The sequence below is a fragment of the Rattus norvegicus genome, chromosome 2 (assembly GCF_036323735.1).
Source record: "Rattus norvegicus strain BN/NHsdMcwi chromosome 2, GRCr8, whole genome shotgun sequence".
NCBI lineage: Eukaryota > Metazoa > Chordata > Mammalia > Rodentia > Muridae > Rattus > Rattus norvegicus.
This window is the reverse complement of record NC_086020.1, coordinates 106,698,072-106,720,013: the sequence shown is the minus strand read 5'-3', so window position 1 is coordinate 106,720,013 and position 21,942 is coordinate 106,698,072. Positions and strand designations below refer to the sequence as shown.

General features: G+C 44.5%; 1 protein-coding gene across 4 annotated transcripts in view; it reads right to left on the bottom strand.

Annotated features, from left to right (window-relative positions):
- Positions 1-1,203, bottom strand: part of Tbl1xr1 (TBL1X/Y related 1) — a 139,179-nt gene extending 137,976 nt beyond the window's left edge. The window contains exon 1 of one of the 4 annotated variants that reach the window (XM_039102745.1): positions 886-1,203. The gene's annotated coding sequence lies outside the window, so the exon portion shown is untranslated. Of the gene's footprint in view, positions 1-410; positions 779-885 lie in introns of those variants that run through there. The other 3 variants (XM_039102747.1, XM_006232190.4, XM_039102748.1) reach the window with 3 other exon arrangements.
- Between the last annotated feature and the right edge of the window lie 20,739 nt (positions 1,204-21,942).

The window sequence follows — 21,942 nt, the reverse complement described above, 5'->3', positions numbered from 1 at the left end:
ATCCTTCACCCTGGGGCGAGTGAAGTCCAAGGTTTTAAGAAAACTCCAGACTCTTAAAGAAATGTAATGTTTAGCTCCGTTCCAACACTTCTGGGTGATCACCAAATTATTTTCAGTGTTGGGTAACCTAACAAAGAGAGCGTTTCTTAAAAGCCACCCAACCCAAATGTTACAGAACAGACCATTTTCACAACCTAAATTGAGAACTTCCAAAATTACCGAACACTCTAACACATGCATGATTCTCCTCGAGCTGCCTTTCAACATGGAATTACACTTAAATGAAAGTCTGCCCCTGTTTCCAAAAAAAAGACATCGGTTGCAAAGAGGAAGTCACCCAGCAAACACTCACAACGTGGCCTCTATACTGTCAAAAGATAATGTGACTTGTGTGCCACCCCGAAACTTACCAGGAAGCTGGCAATAAGTTTGCCAACTGTATACACTTCTGACCCAACTTTACCGAGGCTGTGGCCAGGGCCTCCTTGTGGAGAGGCCACAGGCACAAGGTGCCCACACGCGCGTCCTGAGCGAGCGAGACCGGGCCGCGCCCCTCCCCCGCCCGCGCCCCAACAGCCGCCCGCGGTCCCCGCCGCCACCCGGGGTCTCCGCGCGGCACAGCCCGAGGGTGCGCGACCGGGCGACTGCAGCCCGCGCGCCCAAGCGCGGACCGGCACCCATCCCGAGCCTGGCCCGCTCCCCCGCTATGCAAGCATAGGGCGGCAGCGGCCCCGCATCCAGCCTGCGCCCCCACGCCCGCTCGCCCGGGCCCAGCGCCTCCCGCAGCAGGGCCACCCCGACCCGGGGGGCAGCACGTGAGCGCAGCCGCCCCTCCCCCGCGCCCAGGCCAAGTTCGCGGCGCCCGCCGCCCCGGGCCGCGCTCACCTGCTTGGCGACGCTGTCCCCTCCAGGACGCGCGGCGCTCCCCTCCTGGCCGCCGTCGGCACCCCGAGGCGCCCTGGGGTGCGGGCGCTGACAGCCGGGCGGCGGGTCCGGCGGGGGAGGGGCGCGGGGGCAGGGCGCAGCACCGAGGCAGGAGGGGAGCTGTTACTAAGGGAGAGAGCCAAGCGCGCGAGCGGCCAACGGCTCCGGCTCGGCACCGGGGAGCGCGGGGACCAGCCAGGCACAAATGAGCTCCGGGCCCGCGGCGGCGGCGGCGGCCGCACAGCAAAACAAACCCGAGCGGCCTGCGCCGGGCGCGGGGAGGGAGGAGGGAGCGAGGAGGGGGGGAGGGGGCCGGAGGGGGAGGGGAGGAGGACCCGAGGAGGGGGAGGGGAGAGACGAGGGGAGGGGCGCGCCCGGAGGGGGAGGGGAGGAAGTGAGGAGGAACCGGGAGGGGGAGGGGAGCCTGGTGGAGCAAGAGAAGGAGAGATGCGCGGGGGAGGGGAGCCTGGAGGAGGGGTGGAAAGAGACCGTGGAGGGGGAAGGGAGCCCTGAGCAAGAGAGGCGAGGGGGAAGGGAGCGGGAGCCTGAGAGGGGGAGGGGAACCTCGACGGGGAGGGGGGAGATGGAGGGAGGAGCACGGGGTGGGGGAGGGGCCGCCGGAGGGGCGGGGCCGCGGCGGAGGCAGCGCGGCAGTGGGGGTGGCGGCCGGCTAGTCGTTCCACACTCGGCTTCCTCACTCTCTCCGCTCTCCCTCCACCCAGCCTCCCTCGCTCGCTGGCGGCGAGCGAGGGGGGCTGGGCTCGCCGCGCATTCGTTCCAGAGCCCGCAGCCCGGGCTGTCCCGCGGCCTGGGTGGCGCTCGGGTCCCTTCGCCCGGAGCAATTCTGCAAGCCCGGGCCGCTGGATCCCGGGAGGCGACGGGCAGGTGCGGGATCTCGGCGCGGGCTCCGCATGGACTCCGCGTGCCAAGCGCCGCACACTCCGGTGCGCGTAAACACGCCTGTTCCGAAGCGTACCTGGAAAGGTGCTTCGTCTACTGTGAGCAAGTTCTAGGATGGGACCCGGAGCACCGCGCTGGAGAAGCGCGCACACGGCGAGAGGGGTTTGGTGAAAACGCAAAGCTGTAATTGAAGTTTGTGTGCCCAAGTGTGCGACTTGTCTGTTGGGTCTATTGGGAAGGTTTGACCGGTCAGTTCTCATTGCCTGAAAATAAAGCCTTAGACGGAATGAATGTTCACAAAGTGTGCACCGCGGTGTGGTATCCACGGGAGTTATAATCCTCTACTTTCTGCATGCGTGTGGCACGTGAAAGCGATTTCTGAAGTACAATTTGGCTGCCCAATAATGTCCAAATGTGACTGCGGGAGCGCAGAGGATTTTAAAAGCACTGCGGTGACCTTCCTGAGTCTTTCAGAAACCTGGGGCGGAAGAGGCAGCCTTTCTTTTAATTCTAACATATATCTTGAAATTCTGATTTTCTGTTACTATCTTTAAAAATACTTTGCAACCTTCTTTGGTGAAAGGTTCTAGTTTCAAGTTGTCAAAACATTTGGAAACATGTGTATTCCTGTCAAGCACTGGTCTTCCTTTAGTGCTTCAAACAAAGTATCATTTGAAGTAACTTTCACAGCTTTAGACTATGCTGCCTAACAAACTCCATGACTAGACTAGATTTCTTTCAGCCAAGGTCAATGACTCTCCGCGGTGGGCCCCTCCCTGGAGGCAGCAATCAGTTGCGCGTTCAGACAGGCATACCTGGAAGAGAGTGGAAAGGCCACCAAAGAAAGTCTATGGAGTTGGAAGTGCCCTTTCTACCAGAAAAGTTCAAAGCCTGAGCCTGGGTGTCCCTGGAGCTATTGTCACATGTGAAAGAGGGAATGTTAGATTAAACAATGTCACCTGATGGGAATGTAGATTACACTGGGTTTCCAAAACACTGCTGGACGGTTAGGGAAAACAGCAGAGAGAAAGCCAAAGCTGAGAGGCCTGGCTCAGTCTTCAGCTGCCCAGAGAATTTAGTATTTCCCGTTTGTGTAAGAACTGCCCACTGGTATGTTGTCTGCTCAACATAAACGTTACACTGCAATGCAGGTTCTTTGTCGGAAACACCCACTATTTTAGGTTGGTGGGATGAGTAGGGGAAGCTAAGATTCCCCGCCCTTGACCCAGACAACGGCTACAAGAAATTCAAACCGCACTTTGAGTGGATAAGGATGTTCACCCGTCTTTACAGTCAGCTCCAAGCAGGTGATTCCTAACCTCCCAGGAGATCTCTTCCAAAGAACACCCTCCTTCCAGCCAGACGCCGCTCTTAGACCCTGAGCTAGGTTGCTTCAAGTTGTTCTGTGTGCACCAGACAATGAGGGTGAGAATCTCTTTGTTAGGTGCACTGTCTTAGGACATAAACCACTTTATTTGAACGTCATGACAGAAGTCACCAAATTTTGGGGCCTGTGCCTTTAGCTTGCTCCAGTAAAGTGAGTGTCCTTCAAGCTTTTTTTGTTTTTATGTTTTGTTGGTTGGTTTGAGTTTTTGAGATTTTGCTTTCATGGTTTATTTGGTCTCGTTCGTTTCTGAGAGGATTTTCCTATATAGCTCAGCCTGATCTCAAACTCCTATCTCACCCTTCCAGCAGCTAAGAGGATCTCTTGCCATTATTAATTGGGCCTTTGAGGTGGCTCAGCAGGTTGACATACCACATGCTGAGGTTCCTATGCTAGAGCAAAACTGGAGGCAGAAAGCCAAGAGGAGAGACCCTTGAGGCGTACCTAAATCCCAGCACATGGGAGGCAGAGGCAGACAGATGTCTGAATTGAAACCAGTCTGGTCTACATGGTAGACCAAGCCAGCCAAGGCTACAAAGCCTGATCCAAAAATAAAGAGGGTAAAAGCCAAATCCTGAGGGTTGCCTTCTGACCTCATACACTTCATTCACACATAACTGAATACACACAAAACAACAGAGTTCTAACATTTAGATGTTCTCCAAAAAAAAAAAAAAAAAAAAAAAAAAGGGTGGGGTGGGGGGCATTAGCTGAGCCTGGAACTCGGCTGCTATTGTTTCTAGATTCCTGAACCCATCTGAAAGCTCAGTGTGGCTTCAGGATTTCTTAGATTTTGTTTTTTCTAATCTTGCATGTGGATGATGATGATGATGATGATGATGTGTGTGTGTGTGTGTGTGTGTGTGTGTGTGTGTGTGTGTTTGTGTTTGTGTGATGATCTCCTCGAAACATCTCACCCCCAACAGGGAACCCACAACAAACCAAAGTACAGATACCACCAAAGTCCAACATGGTGACCAACAAGTTTTATTGGGGGTTCCTTACAGGTACAGAAATGACTCAAAGACAGCTGCATCCCCAAGCCCACCCTAGCATGGATAACAGTAAACAAAGCTGGGAACTAGAGCACAGTGCACAGTCTGCAGACAGCTCACCAGGTTAGAGAGTGCTCTTTCTATGGACCTCAGTTCTAAACCTCTTCCAGGCAGCCTAGTCTAGTCTCAGAGAGTCTGGTTTACAGCTTTTCTCCTCTCAAAGTCTTAGCAACTCAGCTTCACTTCCTAGGAGAGGGACTCTCAGCTTTTATTTACCAGTGAATCTGGTCAGTTTAGGAAGTTCTTAAAGATAGTTTTGTTTACTTCACTGCTTCAGCTTGTGGGCTAGATGGAGTGTTTTTATCTCAAGGAAACTGTTAATACAAGTCTGTGTGTGTGTGTGTATGTGTGTGTGTGTGTGTGTGTGTGTGTGTTTCCCTTGAAGCTGGAGTTAGTCAGTTGTAAGCCACACAACATGAGTGGTAGGAAGCAAACTTGGGTTCTCTGAAAGAGCAGCAAGCACTCTTAACCCCTGAACTATGTCTTCAGCATCTTAGAGACTCAAATAAATGGGCTGCAGCAAATAGAAGGATGAAATGTTTGTCACCTCCACCTGTAGCCATTCCAACATTTCCAACATACAAATTCAAAGGCTAAACTGAAATTCAATCAATAATTAGACCTGGACAAATAGCAAAAGAGTTACTAATTTTCAATGGTTCTAAAAGGGACAGATTATTACTAAGAAGTTCTACAGGAAAGGGATACATTAAGAAGCATTTTTTAGTGATCCGGTTGGTACAAAGATTGCCTTCCCCCTAGGAACTATTTACTGCCCAGCCTAAAGCAAAGCTAGTGCTGCTTACTTGTAATCTAAGAACTCGGGAGGAAGAACAGGAGCAGCAGAAGTTCAGATCCTATGTAAGGAATTCACGAACAATCTGGACCATTTCAGAGAGAGAGAAGTTTTATGGCCTAAGAGATTGCTCATCTGGTAAAGGTAACAATTGTCAGACCTAAAAAAAAAAAAAAATCACTATTTTCATATACATACTCTGGCTAAACAAATTGTGACTTGTCTTACTTTGACAATACTTTACCCAAGGAACATTATTAGCAAGATTTTAACCACTGTGATGCTTTAAAATGTTTATACTATATAGTCCATTTAATTAAAATATCAAGACAATAGTATGTAAATGCTTGGTACCAGAAGTATTAGACCAGTGCTTTAAGTCGTGTCTTTCATTCTCCCTAGCATTCAATGGCTCATACTTGCTGAGCTTCTGTAGGCATTCTTCCGGTGCACTGACGGGTTTCTGTTTCCTTCTGACTTGTGCAGCTCTTCTGTGGTTCTTGGGCTCCTAGACTATGATGTCAAGACTAATGAACAGCTTGACTAGGGCTCAGCACCTGAGCTGCTCTTTCTGTCTGTGCAGGGTGTACTCCTTGTGACCTTTTCTTATCAGCATGACTTTGTCACAATCCTCCTTGACCTGTAATCAGATTCCATAGATATTGGTCCTGATATGGTCTCTCAAACCCACCAGACTACACAAGGAAAAGCCTGCTACCTCATCTCCTTGTTCTCCTAGCCAACCAGAGATAGCCACTCTAACCTGCTGGTGGGGGTAGGGGACACACACACACCCCTTTCTTCTTTTCCTTGGCTAGAACCCCTAAAATGGCTATGTGGTAGTTGGCCATAGCTGTCTTTGCCAATCCAGAGGCATCCCACTTATCTTTCTGCAGTAAATAAGTCTCCCTGTGTTGTGAATCTGACATCTGGGTATGTTCTGTGCTGATTCTGAGTCCTGTTCAATAAGAACAATGAACTTGAGACATTTCATTTCATTAAAAATAAAATTTAGGTCGAAAAGGATATTTAAAAAAAAAAAAAAAGGTATTCAGGAAGACTGAGATAGGAGAATCGGCACAATTTCAAAGTCAGCTTGTTACATAGGGAGTACCATGCCAGCCTGGTCTACTTAATCAAGATCCTGTATGAAGAAAGAAAGGCCACCTTTAATCCCAGCTCTTAGAAGGCAGAGGCAGGTGAAGTTCTTAAGATTGAGGCCAGCTTTATGTACACACAGATCAAGTTCCAGGACAGCCACATAGACAACAACCCTGTCTTGAAAACCCAAAAAAAGAAAGGGGGCTAAAAAAAATGGCTTATCAGTTAAGAACCCATGCAGCTCCTAGAACTTCAGCTCCAGGAGTCAATGTTCCGTCCTGGTCTCCATAGGCAATTGAACATATCCACATGGAGACGCACACATACATATATAATTTTTAAAATAATAAAAATCTTGAAAGAAAAAAATCACACTTATAAAAAAATCTATTCATATCTCTCAGAATATGAAAATAGCAGGTTGTATCCTATTTGTGATTCAGTCAGAACAGAAAGCAACCATACATAGCAAATTGTTTTACCAACCTCCTACCTTTATTGACAGCCTTGTACCTCTCTGGCAGCATGAAAAGCCTCATACTGTGTTGACAGTTTTGCTATTCATTCAACAAACATCAAAGCTTGGTGTGCGAACGCATTCAGAGCTGTTTACAGTGAACCAAACAGTCCCTATGCTTTATGGAGTTTACGGAGTTTACATTTCAGTCTTGTACTAAGGGGGGAAGGAAGGAAGAGTATAAAGGAACTTTCAAAAAATATATCCAAGTTGAACAATTGATGTTTTGTTAGCTCTGTTGGTAGAGAGTTTACCTATAATGTACAAAGTCAGGGTTTGATTCACAGCACTACATAAAGTAGGTGAAGGTAGATCAGATATCCAAGGTCATTCTAACTACACATAAAATTTGAGGCCATCTTGGACTATGTGAGACTGTCCAAAAAAAATATTTAAGTTCCTATCTTAGTTTGAGTTTCTATTGCTATGAAGGGATACCATGACCAACACATGTCCTTATAAAGGATATTTCATTGGGCTGGCTCACAGATTCAAAAGTTTAGCCCATCATCATGAAGGTAGGAGCATGGCAACATCCAAGTAGGAATGGCTCAGGAAGAGCTGAGAGTTCTACATCTGAGGGCTGCTAGGAAAAGAATGGCTCTTCTACCCACAGTGATGCCCTTCCTCCAACAAGGCCACTCCTCCTAACAATACCACTTCCCATGGGCCAAGCATATTCAAACCACCACAGTTGCATTTTGGTTTAACTTTTGTCACAAAAATAATATAAAATGGCTTGAGGAGGTTTGTATTTTTACTGCTGACACTGAGTTGGAAGCAGGTGAATAAGCTGTCAAAGACCAAGCTTTGGAGGCTAGAGAGACAAGCGCTTGCTTTGCAAGCTTGAAAGCCTAAGTTCAATCCTCACCTCCCACACAAATGCTGAGCATGAGCCAAAAAGATGACTCTTGGTAAAGGGGCTTTCTGTACAAGTCTGATGAGTTCAACATCCAGAAACCATTGAAAGGCAGAAAGGGAAAATCAAGTACATGAAGATATCCTCTGACATCCACATGCATGTGTACATTTGCCTCCACATATATCACACACACATATACACACACTCATAAGCACATGCACACTCACAAAGTATACAAACATGCATACGCACAAAAGAGCCACATTGCTCTGCTCTGTAACACAAAGCCCCCATGCAGCAATGGCTTTTCCAGTTCTCACTGTCCCATTCAAGTCCAGGCCCTGGTGGATGTTCTCCTCGCTAGCATTGCACAAAACAGGAATTAGGTAACCACACTCAAGAATGAAATAATAGTAAAGCTTAAGCAAAATAAGGCAGGAGGCGAGCATGGTGTGTTGGTTCAGATAGTGAAGGCTTCTGAGTTATGTTGACACATGAGCAGTGGGTATCCACCATCAGGAAAGGAGCATTACAGGTAGAGGAGACATTAATTACATGGAAACAAGTAAAAACACAACTGCTATAGCCTGGAAACAAGAGCAAATGTCAACTGCTTAGTATGAAGCAAAGAGAGCAAAAGGACCTTTCGCTTCTCAGACATGGAAAACCTTGAGCAAACGCACTGCTGGCCCTCCTCCTTTACAGAAAAGGACTCTGATTCCTACCCAGAGGACCAAGTGGAAGAGAGTGCTGAGGACTCACTCACAGGAGTCAAATCCGAGAGATGGTGTCAGGTACTGGTTAGAAAAATTAAATAGTGTACAGACAGGGTCTTATTCCATACCCAGGATGATCCACAACAGAGTGTTTGGAGACTGACCTTGAAGTCTGTGCTTCTCCTACCTCAGCCCCCAAGTACTAACAGTAGAGGTGTAAGTCCTGTATCTGGCTCAGTGATGTACGTGTCTAGATTAAAAATAGAATCCAAAGATGATTCACTAGATTTAGACAAAGAATATAGAAGAATAAACTTGCCATTTACAGAGGTGGGGAGGAGGGGGTCAATTAAACAAAAGTGTTTGTTTTTATAGTTTGGTGAGTAGGAGATGTCTCCAGGAAAATGCTCGATCCAACAGACAGATCTGTACATCTCGTGTTCAAAGGTGGCCAGAACTGGAGGCATGACGTTAAGAAGTTTGGCAATCTGGATTCAACAGATAATAGATTCTCAAAAGTTGTCCTGTGACCTCTACATGAGTGCTATGGCATTTGCACACATCTATACCCCCCCCACACACACATGATAAATAATTTAGATAAAATGATGGGTGTAGATATAGTAGACTAAACAGTCAAAGTAAACAAAAAGTGCTGAGTTATCTGACAGGTTCGAGGGTCTTGTGTTCTGCATTCTTTGTTCTGGTTTTGGTTTTCCATTTTGTTTGTTTGTTTGTTTGTGTTTTTGTTTTTAGACAGGGTTTCATGTAACACTGGTTGGCCTGAAACTTATCATATAGCTGAGGATGACCTTGAACTCCTGATCCTCCTGACTCAATCTCCATAGTACTGGAATTTCACAGTACTAAGCCTGGCTTAAATGTTTTCCTTTGTTCATTTGAAACAGAATTAGGTAAGCCTTGAACTCATAGAGACAGAAAACCCTGCCTGTGTCCCATCTGTACTGACATTAAAAGTCTGTCCTACCATACCCAGCTTTTTTTTTTTTTAATTAGGAATGTCCTGCTCAACATATGTAATCACAGGTCAGTATACACTGACTTTGTATACATGAGGATCCTGACTGAAGTCATGGACAGTGTTGTTTGTTCTCACTTATAAAGCATAGTGCAAGCACTTTTCAAGACATTTTGTAAAAGCCAGTGTCTTTCTTATACAGGATATCATAAAGGCCAAACATTCCTTACAATTTTGGAGGCTTGGAGATCAAGGTATCTACATAGTAAGGTTCTGGTGAACTCTCTCCCTATTTCCACACAGCAGAAAAAGGAAACAAGGTCTTTGTCTCTTATTTACTCCCTGGGCCCACAGTTGGATGCACAGCATAATGAAGTCAAACAGTGGATCTCAGGTCATGCTGCAGGCAAGAAAAGATCATGAACTTAGGGCTACTGCAAGCTGTCTCCATTTCCATGTAGGGAGACTATGCAGGTCGAGGCAAAAAAGGGCAAAGGATTGCTAGGGGAAAAAAAGAAGAAACAAAAACAAACTTTGATGTTCAGGCTATGAATTTGACTCAGTAAAGAAACGACTTACCATGCAGGAAGCAAAGCTGGAGGTTCCACTGTTCACAGTGGCACACATGGAAAATCCCAAAGACATAGAGGTGGAAGGAAGAGGAGCAGATGTTCAAGGTTGTCCTGGACTACAAGTAAAATATGAGATCCATATAGGCCTCAAACAAACTTTGTTTTTCTTCTAGTAGTTTGTTGGTGAGAGGAGAAAGAGGAAAGTGAACTGCTTACAGAGAAGGAATACATCAGAAGAATGTGTGTCACACGATTCCCACACAAGTGTGGGGGAAAATATGTATGAGCTACAGATAGAGCCTGATCAGTCTAGTGGATGTCCTCTGTTTGTGGTCTTCATTGTTAGTTTGCAATTCAAGTTACAGAGCCTAGCATGGTGACATTCACCTGTAACCACTCTGGAGGCTAAGGCCATAAGATTGCTACAAGTTCGAGGCCTGCACAAGTTTATAGTGAAATGCTGTGTCAAAATGACAAGCAAAAGGTAAAGTTTAAGACTCTGTCACTTTTAAAGGCATGTTATAGCTTGGTTAATTAAATTCCTGTTTATTAAGCTGCATGTGTACATTTGTGAATTCAATCTTTTTAAAAATGCTTAAATTGCAGCCAGGTGGTGGTGGTACACACCTTTAATCCCAGCTTTGGAAAAGCAGAAGCAAGTAGATCTCCAAGTTCAAGGTTTGCCTGGTCTACAGAGTGAGTTCCAGGACAGCCAAGGCTATACAGAGAACCATGTCTTAAAACAAAACACCACCACCCAAAAAATCAGAAAAACAAAACAAAAAGCTTAAATTTCTAGGCAAGTCTAAAGAACAGTTAAATAATGTTCATAAATATGACTGGTTCTAAAATGTGACTCAAGTTTCATGAACATTACAAAAATGTTTATAGATTTAGTAAAACTGATATCTTCTTAACTTGAAACCACAAATCTAAATCAATTATAGTTCTAATTTACATGTTTTACATTGGCTTTATAAGATAATTTGATATTCTTTTTTTTAATTGCATTCATGTATTGTTCGCACATGCCCCAGTCCACATTTGGTAATAGCCTTCTACCCTGTGGGTCCCAGGGATCCAATTGAAGTCAGCAAGTACTCCTAATTTTTGAGCTATCTCAATGGCCCTGTTAGATATTCTAAAATGTTATCTTCAAGTTTAAAAAAGTTATCCAAACACAGTTTTGTAATACTAACTTGCAGAGGATGAGGAATTCAAGGACATCATTGGCTACATAATGAACTACAGGCCAGCCTACATGACTTGAAACACTACCCCCCCCCCACACACACACACAAAATAAATATTTAAAAATCCCACAAAGTTAAAATACCAAAATACTAATATGAAAACATACTTCCAAATAAGTAAAAATAACAGTATTATGGCTTTATTTTTCATATTGTTTTCTTCAGCTTTGAGTTGTCCTGAATCTAAAATAAAGTTATTCCTTAAATAAAAAAATTCTTGGAGTCCAAGAGATAGTCCAGTGGTTGAAAGCATTTGCCTATCTTCCAAAAGACTACAGTTCATTTTCCAGCATCCAAACAGAGCAGTTCACAACAGTCTATTACTTCACCCCCAGGGATTGATGTCTTCTGTGGCCTCTACATGTACCTTTATAAGTGTGTCATACACTCACATAGGTATAACACAAGCGCACGTGCGCACGTGCACGCTCACACACACACACACACACACACACACACACACACACTCATATAGATAAAAATAAAGAGTTCTTCTGTCCCAAGTATCCTGAAAAGTTATCTTGGATTAGACAGTTACTTCATATTATATAAACTGAGAAACTTCTAGACAATCGAATTTTCTCCTTAATTCTGGAAGTTTGAAATTCCAAGATGCTGCTTCTAGTAGATCTGGTGTTAGGTGAAAGGATCACTTCTGTGCTCCGCTAGCAACCTCTTGCTGTCTTCACAGGGCACAGAGGACAAAGTAGCTCATGTTTATTTAGGAAGTCTGACACACCCTTTCATGAAGGCTGGCAGAGTTCTACATCTTATGTCACCTTTGCTGTTAGATGGCAATATATGAATTTGTGGTGGGGGCCACAAATATTCAGATCATAGTAGATGCTTGTCTAGTGCATGGAATGGCTGACTGTTCTAGCAGATACTGGCTGAAGACAGGACACTGGACAGTTTTTTTCAATATGGTCAAATGATGTTGAACCTTCCTGGACACCAACAAGTGGAAACTCCTATCCTTTTAAAGAATGAGCTAGAAACAATTCCTGCTGGCAGTTCAGTTTACACTGCTTCTCCCCAACAGTTGGGCTTTAGAACCCATCTATTAGACTCCTGATACAACCTTTGCCATGCCATGGGTACATGCAAGTGGCTAACCCTGACACTGACAGAATCACAAATACACACTAGTCTTATAGGCACTAGAAGTCCATTGTACTTTCTGAAAAGAGTGTCTTTTGGTGATTTAACAGTGATTAAAACTACAGTCAATTCTTATGAACTCAGGAGGGACATTTAATGCATGCTTCTGAAAGTAAAGTATTGCATCATTTTTAAAAAAAAATTGGAAGTTTAGAGATCTGTTAGTAGAATGATGGCCCAGAATGACAAAGCCCATGGTTCCAGCTCCAGCACTGAATAAATCAGGTGTGGTGGTACATGTGTATAATTGCAGCTCTCTACCAACTTGGGTAAAGGAAGCATGACCAAAAGTTCTCATGATTACTACATAGAAAGTTGGAGGCTACCCTCTGCTACATAAGACCTGTCTTAGAGGGTACGGGAGAAAATACCACATTAAATTTGCCTTCTAGAAATGTATGGTGCTTGTTGGTGTGGTAAAAACTGAGAAAACCTTATATAAACTCAAAATTTAAAAATTTACAACATGTGTCAATGAGGTAGTAAAGGCACTTGGCATACAGCCTGAGTTAGGTCCCCTAAATCCATATGAAGGTTCAAAGAGGTTCTTTGATCTCCACACATATACGCCACAGCACTGACACACCCACACATGCACAAAAATAATTAATTTAAAACATTTAAAATGCATTTACATTTGAACCTCTTTTTCTCCCTTCTTTGGGTTTTGCTATTTTCTTTTCTCTTTTCTTCAAGGTCTTTCTACATAGACCTGGCTATCACTGACATTTAACTCACAAAGATCCATCTGTGTCTGCTTCCCATGCTGGGATTAAAGACATTAACTACCACATTGCTTTGTTTGTTCAGACAAGATCTCAATATAAAGGCCACGCTGCCCTCAAGCTGGAGAACCTCCTGCTTCACCCTCAATGGTGCTAGAATTACAATCCTGTACCATTATACCCAGTTTGATCAATTCATACTTTTCAAAGTCTTGGAAAGCTAACACCATATGGAATGTAGTTTGGTTTAAAAAAAATTGTATTTGATGAAAATGATTGTTAAACGTAAGGGCAATTGCATTCGAATATAAACAGAGAGCACTCGATTTTTTTTTTATTTCTTGATTTTTGTTACTGTTACTGTTGTTTTTATCTTAGCTTTTGGAGTCAGGATTTATTGATGAAACCAACCCATTTATACACATAAAACCAAAGGAGAGCTGCGTATTGTGACCTATACCTGTCAATCCAGCACTTGGGAACTAAAGGCAGGAGGATCATTAGATTAAGGTCATCCCTAGCTACATAGTGAGTTCAAGGCCACCTTGGGCTACATTATATCCTATCTCAACCTCCAACTAAACTCTGACTCCTCAGCCCCAAAAAAAGAGCTAGGAAGCCTTATCTACATACTTTACCTGTTTTAGTCTTGCCAAACCTGTAGAGTTGGCCTGTCCTAAATTTAAAATGGACTTTTCCTTAAGCTATACTTGTGCAAAGAAGAACAGACTGTGGCTAAAGCTAACAATGGTACTGCGTAAGCCTCAGAATATTAAGCGACAAAGAGCTGGCACTTAACTGGTTACTTACCATGAGTTCAAAACAATGTCACGCAGTTGAAATAATTTAATTCTTATGTAATTCAGTGATATAGAAAATATTGTTATTCCTTATCCAGGATGAAAATCCAAACCACCAGCTCAGTAAGAAACCAAGGTCTCCAGAACTATGTTTTATCCAGGGGACTAAGTTTAAAATTTTGTTTGGTGCTTTGAGTCAGAATCTCAAGTATCTCAGGCAAGGCTCTAACTAATCATGTAGGTGAGAATGCCCCTGCCTCCATCCCTGGAGTACAGAGATGAGCAGTGTGCATCATCATACTGGGCTTACACAATACTGGAGTTGAACCCAGGGCTTTCGTGTATGCTAGGCAAGTACTCCATCAACTGAGCCACATCCCGAGTCTGAGTTCTAAGCTTTAACTACCACAGCATACAGTAGGCAGATCTCAGTTTGACAATGGAAAGAACTGGTGAAGAGCTGGTGGCCCAAAAGGACTCTGGGTCTCCACACTGAGTCCAGGGCTTCATGAACCCTTTCCTGGTCCCAAATGGGGTCCATATCTAGAGTATGCCTCTCCACTGCCCTTAGCAACGAAAAGCCAGACTCTCACTGCTTAGAGGCAGGGCATCCCTATTCCTGATTCCCTGGGAGAAGTCCAGAGAATGGCAGTGGGGAGGAACAGAGTATCCTGTTGGCTGGAAAGTGAAGCCTTTGGTGGCTTTGCTGTTGAGGAGAAAGGCAAGCTGTATTTGCTGGTAACTGATCATCAGCTGAGGACTAATTCGGCTCTTTCCTAGAGGGGATGAAGAGGGGTCAGGAAAAGTGAATGTAGGTAGAAGGGGAACAGGTGCCCTGAGCTGAGCTCAGCAAACTTTTGCTGCCAGATAGTAAAGTTTTAGGCTGTGCTTTTCCTCATTGTCTTCTCCTCCCTCTTAACCAGTTAACAGATTAGAAACTGCTCATACCAGGAAAGCTATCTGTAAGCTACATTTTGCTTATTTCGGCTATAAGAATATCTGCAAACACACACACACACACACACACACACACACACACACACACACACACACTTTAAAGTTTTATCCTGGCCTCCTGAGCAGTCTTGCCTGCTTGTTCTGAAATAAGGCCCCGAAGGACAGGGGTAGGGACTCTGATAAGGGAAGAACATGGAGATCTCATTCTCCTGACTCCATTATACTGGCTCCATTCAGGTAACTGTTTGGGAAACAGAAGCCTTAGCATTTTTATGCCCTGCATAGCTGCACACATGAATGCACACATGAATTCTGGACAAGAATTCTGTTTCATGCCATATTTTGTCTGGGAACTGCTGCCCATGACAGTCCTGCAAAGCTGTGAACCTCAGAAAGGCTGAGCTCTATGGGAAGTGACTTTGAACTCCCCATTCTCAGGACCCCAAATGCAATATGTCCATGTCTTTGAGAAGCCTGCCCTAGCAAGAAGGAAGTAGTCATCTTAACTTTGTTACATCTCCTTAGAAGAGTTTAGCTTTACAGTAAGGAGCCATAGTGCTAAAGACCAAACAGTGGCTTCTTACTAGGATGGCTGTTTGTCCAATAATCTGCCCAAGATTCTCTCCCCCAAAGCTATACAAGAAAGACTGCCTACCTTGTACATGAAATAACAATGAAGTTTATTCTTGATTGTAGTATATGATTTTGCTTTTATTTGTATTTGAGTTGGTGTGTGCTGCAGTTACAAACATGCATCATTATACCCAGTTTTCTGAAATGCTGGGCATTGAACCCAAGACCTTAATCCTGCGGAACAAGTACTCTGAGCTACACCCTAACTCCAGTGTGTGAACACTGAGCTGGCCCACTTCTTTCCCCCCACTTTCAACTCCCCCCTCCAGCTAGGTCTGCCTTTGGCTCCCACTTTGCAACAAACTTACATATCCATCAACTGTACCTTAAGTGAATAAAATGGAGACCTTCCGGTCATCACCAGGAGAGGCTGGATGTTTTCACACAGATGAATAAGAGGGGAAGGTCTAAAGCCTGAAGTCCAAAGTGTCCCCAGGACTCAGGGGGACCAAAAGAGGAAGACACAGCTATTTAATGGGTTGTCACCGCATAAGGCAGGATCAGGGCTAAAAGCCCAAGGAGATGAGGAACCTGGTACCAGGAATTTTGAATGAACCCAAAAGGCGAAAACTGAGCTCAGAAAAGAAGCCTAGTCCAAGAGAAAGGGTCAGAGGTGCCTCTGACTGCCTCTAAGAGCACCAGAGACTGAGAGAAGCATTGATACAGACCAATTACCAGAGACTGAGAGATGCAGACCAATTACCAGTGATTGGTGGGCCATAAGGTGGATATGTTAGGGATAGAGAAGCCCAGTAGGGTCCTGGTACCCAGTGTACCTCACACACTGAGGGGAAGCACAGACACCAAGGTATCCTATCGGACTCTGATCGTCAGTGTTAGAAGCAGAGAAGCACCTTGGTAGATCTGGGCCAACGAATGCTGCAGAAATCATACCATCCAACAGATCTCAGGCGAGAAATTTATAGAGTGGGAATGGGGAGGCAGCCTCTGAGCAGGAACAAGAGGGAGAGGGAGGGGAGGAGGAGGGGGCATGGGGAGGGGGGGAGGGAGGGAAAGCAGGATGTGTTGGTAGGGATCTTTTAAAGAGTCTGGGTGTGACTGCTGGTGGTGATGTGGCTGCTGATGCTGAGTCACTGAAGGCAGGGTGGGGGTGGGGGCACCTGGTTCCTAGCATCTGCTGTTAATTAGATGTTTAAACTAGCCTTTATATGCTCCTATGGAAAACACATTTTTCCAATATGTGGCCAGTCCGTGTGATTGTATACAGCTTGAACTCATGTGACCTTTCTTAAGCCAAAGATTATAAGTCGTCTGTGGCTCTAAATGAATTTGGCTATTCCATGAGACTTTAGTCTGCTTCGTTTATGGACCCCATTCTCCCAGGTTCAACTGCCTCTGGAGCTGGGACCGATGTTGTAAACTCACCTCGGGTCCTCTAGAGGAGCAGTAAGTGTTCCTAAACACTGAACCATCTCTCCAGGGCTTTGTCTCTTATGTGGAGATTTTCTTTGTTTGATTCAGAATTCATAAAATAAAACCATTTACAGACAGGTTGAGGAGAATAACTCCAGCTTCCTGGAAAAAAATATATGCATATACGCACACGCACGCACATGCACACACATATATAAAAAATATAAAAAGCGTGTGCATGTGCGTGCGTGTGCGTATATGCAAGATCGGATAGGAAATGGGAGCTGGAAGAATTAGGCAGAGCCTTTGTCTTAGTCTGAAAGGTAGACAGTGTTTAGAAGGGTTGCCAGGTACTACTCACGACTCCCACCTTTCCACCCACTCTCCATCTGAAAGCTCTTAGCTCTATCAGGCTTCCTTTGTCAGCTAGGGTTGTTCAAGGCACAGTTTCCCATTGCTCTCCAGTCAAATGCAGTTTCTGGTTGTGAGGACCCTGGGGAAAAAGGACTAGATATGGTAGGCAAGAAACTTTTCCACTACCTAGATTATCCTGACCTAGATTCTCTTCAGTGACTCACTTCATGTTATCACTGAAGTACCAATCCACTCTGTTAGCTGTCCACAACCCATTCTTTCCTACTCTTGACATCCTGACAAGCACAGTGCTAGATGTAAGCCATGTTTTCTCCTGCAAAACAAGCGAAGCTCAACAGAATTTGAGGCATGTTTGTTCCCTGACTGAATACTTCCTTACCTCTCTCTAGTAGCACTCAAAAGACCTAGGGGCACTTGGTGCTAAGCCCCTACAGGGAGGCCTGCACCATGTGGCTTCTGATTATAGTATCTGGTCACTTTCTTGAAACCAGGCCATGCTCCCTGAGTACTGGGAGGTCCTAACCAGAGAACTGAAACTGCCTTCAGAATGGACTTCTTCTGCAACCCGATTTTCTGGGAGCTCAAGGTTTGTTTCCACTCTAATGTGAATCTCAGCTGCCTTACATTTGCACAGCCCTTCCTCAACTGGCCCTGTTGGTTTGGCCTTCTCCCTTCCTTTCCTTAGCCTCACTGCATTCTCAGTGCTTCTCTTTAGTTGCCAGTTTTGATTTTTCAGGTGAGTTTGTTTGTTTGTTTGTTTGTTTGTTTGTTTGTTTGGCTTTTTTGAGACAGGGTTTCTCTGTATAGCTCTGGCTGTCCTGGTACTCATTTTGTAGACCAGGCTGGCTTCGGACTCACAGAGATCCACCTGCCTCTGCTTCCACAGGGCTGGGGTTAAAGGTGCTCCTGACCACACCTGGCTGATTTCAAGTTTTAATTCAGGTCCCTTACCTTTATCTATTAAGATCTATGAGACCAAGCACAGATCTTTAATCCCAGCACATAGGAGGCAGAAGCAGGATGATCTCTGTGAGTTAGAGGCCAGCCTGGTCTACATAGTGAGTTCTGGGACAGCTACATGGTGAGATGATGTCTCAGAAACAACAACAAAAAGACATAAGGGACTACCCTTTTCTTCTTTTCTCCTTTCACCTTTGGTCACTCCAACTGCTTACACCAACCCCAAGCATGTGACGCACATATCAAAATCAAGCATGTACACACGGCATTACAGAGGAAGTTGTGAACATCATTTGTTATCTATCCTAAGTGTGTATCTCTCTTTCTTATTGATGAGAAGTAGCACTGATGTTACTGAGCAATAATGGAAAAAGTCCTGACAGTTTTTAGCCACACACACCCCCGGGCTTTTTAGACCTCCCACGGGTCTAAAATGATGGATAACCAACTGCAGGTTTGCTGTGTACCATTACTGAGCACTGCACATCCACCGCTTCCTGACTCCTGCTTGTTCCCAGCTACACTGGCACTGGCTAATTCTATCCACACAAGACCACACCAACTTTCTAGCAGGAAACAAACCTATTGCTATCTCTTCTCCCACACCTCCCACTAGTATCTACTCTAGGGTCCCAGTTAAATCCTTCTCATGTGGTTGGACTTGCTTATTCAAGTGGCTGGACCTAACCCAGGGAATTCTTTGTTTATAAATACTACCCTCTTAGGAAGAGGCTTCTAGCAGATGCTAAGGCTGATTAGACAATGAAATGAGTTATGGTTGAAGGTTTGGATTTACACTCCCTCGAGATCTGTAAAAGCAGGATTGACTCTTCCCTGTCTGGTGATTATGTGGGATACTGCTTATAGCCAAGGGGAGAGACTGGCTTATCGTCCACTACTAAAATTTATGAACCCCCGGGCATTCACAATACTGTGCTGGATCCCATAGATATAAAGAAACCTTTTTAAAAAACACAGCCCTTCCATGGTTATAATAAAGCATGCATAGGAGAGATTGGAGAAAGAAAAGTATGATTTGTATATGCTTGGCCCAGGGAGTGGCACTATTAGGAGGTGTAGCCTTGTTGGAGTAGGTGTGTCGCTAGTGGGCTTTGTGACCCTCAGCCTAGCTGCCTGGAAGTCAGTCTTCTGCTATTTGCCTTTGGAACAAGAGGTAGAACTCTCAGCTCTTCCCGCCCCATGTCTGCCTGGATGCTGCCACGCTTCTGTCTGGATGATAATGGACTGAACATCTGAACCTGTAAGCTAACCCCAATTAAATGTTGTCCCTATAAGAGATCATGGTCACCTTGGTGATGGTGTCTCCTCACAGCAGTAAAATCCTAAGACAAAAAGGGGGGGGGATTGTAATCTCAAAAAATGATAAAAAAAAAAAACAGGGTCCCCTACTCTTGTAGAACATATGAATTGTGTTCTATTATAAATTTTCTTTGCTTGAATGCTAGGCAATGCAGATTTCTGCTTCCTTGCTTAAGGAAAAAAAAAAAAAAGCCTTATATATACCAAGCTGACCTTACTATGTAGAAAAGGATGACCTTGAACTTCTAAGCTTCCTAACGCTACCTCCCAAGTGTTGGAAGATTACAGGTTTGTGCCACTACATCTAGTTTATTCAGGACACAGGGTAGAAGTCAGGGCTTCAAACCATGCTAGGCAAGTTCCTTACCAACTGAGCTGCCACCCTCGCCCATCAATAATCGCACTTTTTAGCTCATAGTTCACAGGAGTTTGGGAATGTTCTATAAGATGCATGGCCACCAGAAGAATTAAGTAGGACAGAAAGTATACAGTGGCCTCGGTTCTACCATGCAGATAATAAGAGGCTACTGGGTTTGGTCCTAAATGATTTTTCACTTCATGATACTAAGTTAGGGCACAGAAGACAAAAGACTGTAAGGAGGTGGGAAGAGAGCAAATCATTACCCATCTTTCCCATCATAGTCATAACATTATAGCAACTAGGATGCTGTTCAAGGCAGACTTTTCACTGGACAAATAAGGCTCTGCTCCCCAAGAACTGGCAGGCCTGTAGATAGGCTTGCTGGCTGAGACATGTACATGCCTACAGGTATAGCTAGATACTGGTCAGACTATCCTATACAGGCTTCGTAGATCAGTGTTTTGTCACCCACATCTGGACTGTCCAGAAGGAACACCATGACGACACACCTTCAGAAGGGTGACAGACATGCTGAGAATTTGAGGCCATGAAGAAAGACTGTGATGGTTTGTGTGTGCTCTGCCTAAAGAGTGGCACTATTAGAAGATGTGACCCTGTTGGAGTAGGTGTGTTACTGTGGGTGTGGGCTATAAGACTCTCACACTAGCTGCCTGGAAGTCAGTATTCTCCCAGCAGCATTCAGATCAAGATGTAGAACTCTCAGCTCCTCCTACACCATGCCTGCCTGGATGCTGCCATGTTCCCACCTTGATGATACTAGACTGAATCTCTGAGCCTGTAAAGCACTCCCAATTATATGTTGTCCTTATAAGAGTTGCCTTGGTCATGGTGTCTGCTCACAGTAGTAAAACCCTAACTAGGACAAAGACCATGTCTAAAAACCAGGAACATAAACTAAACCCAAAAAGTCGTATTATTTCAGCTCTTGAAGAGTAGGCGTAGGAGGCATTCAGGATTATCTTTGGCTACATGGCAGTCTAAGGACTACCTGGGTGATCTGATACCATGTTCTGAAAAAGAATAAAAAAGGCTGGTCTTGGGGTTGGGGATTTAGCTCAGTTGTAGAGCGCTTGCCTAGCAAGCGCAAGGCCCTGGGTTCGGTTCCCAGCTCCGAAAAAAAGAGAAAAGAAAAAAAAAAAAAGGCTGGTCTTGGTGGCTGGCAGGTTGGCTCAGTAAGTGGGGGCAACTGCCACCAACCCTGGTGACTTGAGTTTAATCTCTAGGGTAGAATTAGAGAGCTGATTCTGGAAGCTGTTCATTCACGTCCCCACACCTATGTATGAATGCACACATATATACAGACAGACATACACAGACACATATACAGACACATACATACAGATATACACACACACTACACACACATTATATACATACTACACACACAGACACACACACATAGACACACACGTATATAGGCATACACACATATAGACATACACACAGACATGTACACACAGACACACATGCTTATAGACATACACACACATACAAACACGCATACACATACAGACTTACAGACACACAAGTACACATGTATACACACATTTGAAAATTTAATAAAAGTAGGCTTTTAAAAGGAAAACATGACCAATGACAATGCTTTTATCAGCTTCAGAAGAGCTAATGATAGGCACATCAACAGTCATTGTCTTAATTGCTTTTCTATTGCTGTGAAAAGATGACCATGATCAAAGCAACTCTTACAAGAGAGAGCATTTCATTTGGGAGTTGCTTACAGTTTTCGAGTGGAAGTCAATGATCATCATGGCAGAAAGCAAGCAGGATAGCTCAGAAACTTCAGCACCCATCCCCAGTTACACACCTCTTCCATCCATCATGGCCACATCTACGTCAAAAAGGCCAGGTCCCCTAATCCTTTCTGATAAATATAAGAGCCTATGGAGGTCGTTCTCATTCAAACCACCACAGTCATTATAATATATTCTTTGTGTTTAGTTTACTACATTTCTTTTCCTTTTCCAGGAAATAAGATGTGGTTATTTAGGTGTGTGTGTATATGTGTAAACTTTTTTTGTTGTTGTTGTTTTGGTTTGGTTTTTTGGCTGAAACAAATTACGATGGTTGCTATCATTAACAACAAAGTCAGTAAACCTCTAGAGGGTAATTCCTAGGCCATTCCTATCTAGTGAGTTCGTTTGCTATTTTTTTTTTTAAAGTGGCGCATTTGACCCA